The sequence below is a fragment of the Manduca sexta genome, unplaced genomic scaffold (assembly GCF_014839805.1).
Source record: "Manduca sexta isolate Smith_Timp_Sample1 unplaced genomic scaffold, JHU_Msex_v1.0 HiC_scaffold_2123, whole genome shotgun sequence".
Classification (NCBI taxonomy): Eukaryota; Metazoa; Arthropoda; class Insecta; order Lepidoptera; family Sphingidae; genus Manduca; species Manduca sexta.
In genome coordinates this window covers 21,029-26,960 of record NW_023593056.1, presented here as the reverse complement: position 1 = coordinate 26,960, position 5,932 = coordinate 21,029, and the positions used below count along the sequence as shown (strand labels likewise).

Below are 5,932 nucleotides of genomic sequence, written 5' to 3'. Positions count from 1 at the left end.
CAGTTCTAAAATTTTTTCATCGAATTTAAAACTGGAGTCTATAATATATATATATATCTATCTATTGGTATATATCCATTATCCAGATATATTATAGTTACAGATTTTCCTATTCGGACGGGCCCTGTTTAAATTTGCCGCGGGCCCTTTACTATGTAGTTACACCACTTCAAAAGAAACCCAACATAACCATTATTTTTATTAAAATAAAGCTCTTATTAAAGTTAAATTAAACATTTGCACACTGACATATAGTATTTTTTGTTGTAATATCTGGAAAATATATTGTATAAAATAAGTCTTCTGAGGTGGTGATCACGAGAATATCTTCTTTGGGACAAAAAAACGCGCGCGGTGACTGGGGCGGTTTCTATGGTGACGAAAAATATATAATAGAACACATTATTTTTCAAGAAAAATGTATTGTATAACGCAAATTCTATTTGTGTACACGAGTAATAACTTCATTTATTTACTAATAATACCTACTTGTAAAATTATATTATGCACTATTGTAAAATCATATTATTAATATTATTATATGGATACAGCTTTACAGAACGGAGCTTTATGGACTTGACATCAGTAGAAATTTCGTTCGCTATTTAATTCTATACGAATAAGTAAATTGCAAGAGAATTTAGTTATGTGGTGACAATAATTGATTAAAATGACTTGCGGTAGCAGTTGTAAGTGCAGAATTTGTACGCTGTGTGGTCGAATAAGCGACGAGGCACCGTAGCGGCAGCTGGCCGCCATGAACCGGTATGTGGTGTTACAGCAACTCGGCGACGGCACGTACGGGTCAGTGGTGCTCGCACAGCGACGAGACACCGGCGAGAAGGTGGCCATCAAGCGCATGAAACGCAAATACTATTCTTGGGACGAAGCGATGAATTTGCGTGAGGTTAAATCTTTAAAGAAGCTTAATCACGCTAACATTGTCAAACTACGAGAAGTCATACGCGAGAATGACACTTTATACTTTGTATTCGAGTACATGCGCGGCAATTTGTACCAATTGATACGCGACGCGGAGCGACCATTTCCTGAGCCGGTGCTGCGCAATATCATATACCAAGTGTTACAGGGCCTTGCGCACATGCATCGACATGGTTTCTTCCACCGAGATCTGAAGCCCGAGAATTTGTTGTGTTGTGGTCCCGAATTGGTGAAGATCGCTGATCTGGGTTTGGCGCGCGAGGTACGCTCGCGGCCGCCCTACACAGACTATGTCTCGACGCGTTGGTACCGCGCTCCCGAGGTACTGCTACACGATACGCGCTATGGCGCGCCCATTGAGTTGTGGGGCGCTCGGCTGTATCACTGCCGAACTCTACACGTGTCGTCCGCTGTTTCCCGGCAACTCTGAAATCGATCAGTTGCACAAAATCTGCGCGATCCTGGGCACGCCCGACCGCGACGACTGGCCCGAAGGTTACACGTTGGCGGAAGCGCTGCGCTTCCGGTTCCCGACGAGCGCGGGCGTGCCGCTGGGGCGAGTGGTGGCAGCAGCCTCACCGCCCGCGTTGGCTCTGCTCGCTGCGCTGCTCCGGTACCCGTCGCGCGACCGCCTCCGCAGGCATTACGGTCCGTCTTTGACTCATCCTGACACTCTTAATACAAATATAAAGACTAGACAAACTATGATTTAATAGTAGCTACGGACGTTAGCTGTTGATATGCACTACACAGTCCCAAGCACAGAGGTCTAAGTAATAATAGGATGACAGATTACAATACAATAAATACCATATCATATTTTATTAATTCAGACTACACAGAATAAAGCTTTACATATTTTTCACTAATTAGATTTTGAATTCAATGATTGGTTTTAGCGTAATACTTTAACCAATATTTGAGCAAACAGTTAATTTTCTTTTTTTATTCTAAATAAAAATTTCAAATATTTTATCTACAGATAAACCTGGTAGGAGTACAGGGGACCTGTTCCCATTTTGGGATAGGTACTTAGTAGGTATAGGTACTTATTAGGTGTTGCTCGTGGCTTTACCCGCGTAGAAAGTCTTTTCCGCTACAAAATTCCTAAAACTGCAGCTCTATGACACCAGCACGATCTATTTAAAATTTTAAGTCAGAGCCAAAAGACCGGGATTAATTAAAGTAGCTTATGTGTTGATCCAGAGCATGGTCTATCCGTGTGCTTCATCCAAATCCGTTCAGCGGTTTCTGCGTTTATAACTAATAGACATCAAACATTTTTAAGTACTTATGTATTGGGTACTTTATGTTATTTTGCACTTCCTTCAGATTTCCATATTTTGCCATCGGTGCGGCCCTTGGGGTGCCGCCGCCTGCGTCGCGCGCTCGACGCACCGTTTCAGTAGATCACAGACGAGGACAACACACAGGCGACGGCGGATAGGCTCGCCGCACACTCGGAGAAGAGCGGTGCCCGCTGCGAGTCTGATCTCGCGTTTTTGGGCGCCGCGGCCGTCGCGGCGGGTTCACCGGCGGTTGTGGCGGCCGCTCCGCTCGCTGCTCCGCCGCCACTTCACGATCGTTTTGCTGACATTCTGGGGTCAGTTGCGCCACTTATTCCAACTATACCTAATAACCACGAGTATGTACAATAGCTTCCTGTTCCTCTGTTACGCATTTGTTGTTAGGTATGTCTGTATGGAACTTCAGTCATATGAATTCACGGGACACCAGGTTTTCCGTTCATTCCACTTTCGCCGAAGTGGTGTGGTATTAATCTTGGTGCTGAATTTGATAAAAATCTTAACTTACAAGGAAAGCAATATGTTATAACATAGTTATGATTTCACAAGTCGATGGATGGTTCCAGTTCCTACTTATTAATAGGCTTGCCCCTATCACATCATGGGACGGTTTCATACACACGAAAAACAGTTGGGCGTCCATCTGCAAGGTGGACAGACGACTTGGTAAACGTCGCAGGAACACGTTGAATGCAGGCCGATTTCGAATCTTGGGACAGTAGGATTTGTCATGTCCAGCAGGAAACTTTGTGGCTGATGATGCTGATAATGATCATGATTATTTTTCGTATACTTGTTCATGTACCTATTTATATAGCTTAGTTAAAATTAACGGTAATTAGTAATTACTAGTTAATAATTTAATTAGACACTGTCTCCTAAATTGGTAACCAGTAGATAGGTAATGTTAATTATTTTGTGGTTTTGAGACGTTATGTATTCCAGATATCAGACAACTCAGAGGTAACAAACGTAACAAAATTCTCGTCGGATTGAGAATCTCCTCATTTTGTTGAGTCTGTAAAAAGCGGTTTGTGTGTGTGCCTGTGTAGGTAAGAATTTTATTATTATGTTTTATTTTATTCAGATTTATTACGTTTTATCACTTGGTAGGGGCGAAGTGGTTCACGAGAGCGGTGAGGGCGGCTTCGAGCAGGCGTTACGACGGGCGTCGGGCGTGCGTGGGCGCAGCGTGGCGGCGCCGCGCGTGCCTCCCGCGCCCCCGCTGGCCTCGGACCGCCGGCGCGGCCGCGGCCTATTGAGCGCAGCTCGCTATGTTGCTGGTTCACGAATAGATACTTCACTTTTTCCGTCAACTCCCCTTAAGAGCTCATCGTGGTAGGTATCCATAGCACAGTTACAACTCTGCATGTAAAATGGCCTGTGCCATTTTTGTCAGGTGCCGCCCTAATGTGCATTATATTTAACAATTATTTCAGAGACAACCACAGTAGGAAGCGGAGCCGCCCGTGTCGACTGGGCCGCCAAATATCTGCGATGAACAAGACCAGCCTCACTCTCCAGTCATCGCCTACCTGTTACAAAACTTATCATTTGAACAACTGTAATTGTAACTTATTATATTTGGGTGCAGTTATTAAATAAATATACAGTTTACTGTGTTATTGGGATAAAATAATGGGTGGTTAGGTTCTTCTTAATATAATTATCATTGTCCTACATATTTTAAATAAACTATAAAATTTTATAATGTTGCTATCCAAACTAATTTCATTACTGTTGAGTACTAAGAATAGGATTTTACTTAATAATACCAGATTACTCATGATTACATAAAAGTCTATTACAAACAAAGTCCTGAAACAAAAATATAGATATATACAATGACACAAAACAATTTTATGTTTGTCCAAAGTGTCCCGACAAACCCTGCTGTATGTGGGGCACTATTGTCATACTCTACAATTGTAATCAGTGTTTGTAACAACATTGGATACATGCCGTAACAACTGTATATATTACGCAATGTTGAGAATTGCACATAAAGAATATCAGACCCCCAACACCACATACCTATTGGTGTCATTAATGTATGATAACAGTTAATAATATGTAGATTGAAACAATTATTGACAACTTCATTCTATATAATATTATTTACACATAGAGTTTCATATAAAATTTGACAGCAATCAACAAAACTGAGGAGGCACGGATCACTCGTACTTGAGGTAGGGCTTGGAGTCGATGGGCAGATGTGTAGGTGGCAGTGGCCACGCGTCGGGAGCCCAGCCCAGTGTGGGCCAACCAGCGCGCGCTCCGCTACCTGCGCCGGCGCCGGCAGTCGCGCCCCGACACTGGCGCCACCGCCACTGCCGCCGGCGCCGCCCGCACGCTTTGGCGATGCACTCGAGATGTTCACTGATACGCCTTTGATGATGTGGTCCTGACCACATAACGAGCGCGCCACTTCCGGGTCCAGAAATGTGACAAAACTGAACGCGCGAAATGGTCGCGGCACGAACACGTCGGTGACCTGTCCGAACGCGGCAAAACTCCATCGCGTAGGTCGTCCGCGGTGAGGCTTTCAGTGCAGCGGCCGACGAACACCTTGCGGTGTGCCGCCGCAGCTCCTTCACTTACCGTTGGGGATACGCACGTCGCACCAGCGGCCGTCGATCATGTGCCGGCGGCCAAGTGCTCGCACCTGCGCCTCGTATTCGGCAAACTTGATGAACCCGAACCCCTTGGAGAGGCCGGTACGTGCGTCACGCTTCACCTGCACCATCAGGAGTTCGCCGAAAGCGCCGAAGTACTCGCGCACCGCCTCCTCGCCCGTCTTCCACGGCAGCCCCAGCACGATGAGGTCGGAGCAGCGCGGGCGCGGCGGCGGCGGGTCGATGCGCGGGAACGCACACCAGTAGCGGTGTGCCGGCCAGCCCTCGGCTGGCGGCGACAGCCGCTCGTCCACCAGCCGTACGCCACGCAACCGTCCGCTGGCACGGTACTTGAGCCCGCACGCGCCCGCAAACTGCGCCGACACCGTGGACAGCAGCAGCGAGCCATCCTCCTCGGTGGGCAGCTCGATGGGCTCGTCCAACTCGCCTGTCGCTCACCGGCACGTACTCCGTCATCTCGCTCACCGACCGACGCCTTTTTTGCACTTCTTCATCTCGTTCACCTTGTCGCGGATCGCATTCGGCGGCTGCTTCACGACGCTGATTCTTCTGGCTGCTCTATTTTGCGCGTTCACGAGAGCGACACCTTGCACCCGTTCAGTACTCGTGACGTATCTTGTGACGTGCTGATGACGTTTCGTGTCAAATATGTTGCTGTTTATAGAATGCGTTCGGATATGCGTCTCATCAATAAATTAATTATATATTTGAAATACTTTAAAAAAAGGAAATAATTTCTTATGTTTACGCGAATGTTATATATTGAAATAAAACTGTGATTCTGGATTTTATCGTGGTTTTTTATATTATTTTATACCGACATTTATATTCGACGTTACATGACAAGTATACTCATGAAGTAGCTTCTCTAAGTAATCTGTGCTCATGAATATTTATATTCCGTTGCATAGAGAAGTAATTTTGGTTGACAAAACTTTACGTTACATATAGTACCAACATAATAGACCTAAAATCTAGAAAGTATGTTGGCTACCGTGATAGCTGACAATTGGCTGCCATTATGGACACTTGATTTGTTATTGT

General features: G+C 45.5%; 2 pseudogenes; one reads left to right on the top strand and one right to left on the bottom strand.

The window, feature by feature from the left end:
- The first annotated feature begins 686 nt into the window (after positions 1-686).
- On the top strand, positions 687-3,965 carry LOC119191921 (annotated as a pseudogene).
- Positions 3,966-4,426: 461 nt separating this feature from the next.
- On the bottom strand, positions 4,427-5,534 carry LOC119191922 (annotated as a pseudogene).
- Positions 5,535-5,932: the final 398 nt, after the last annotated feature.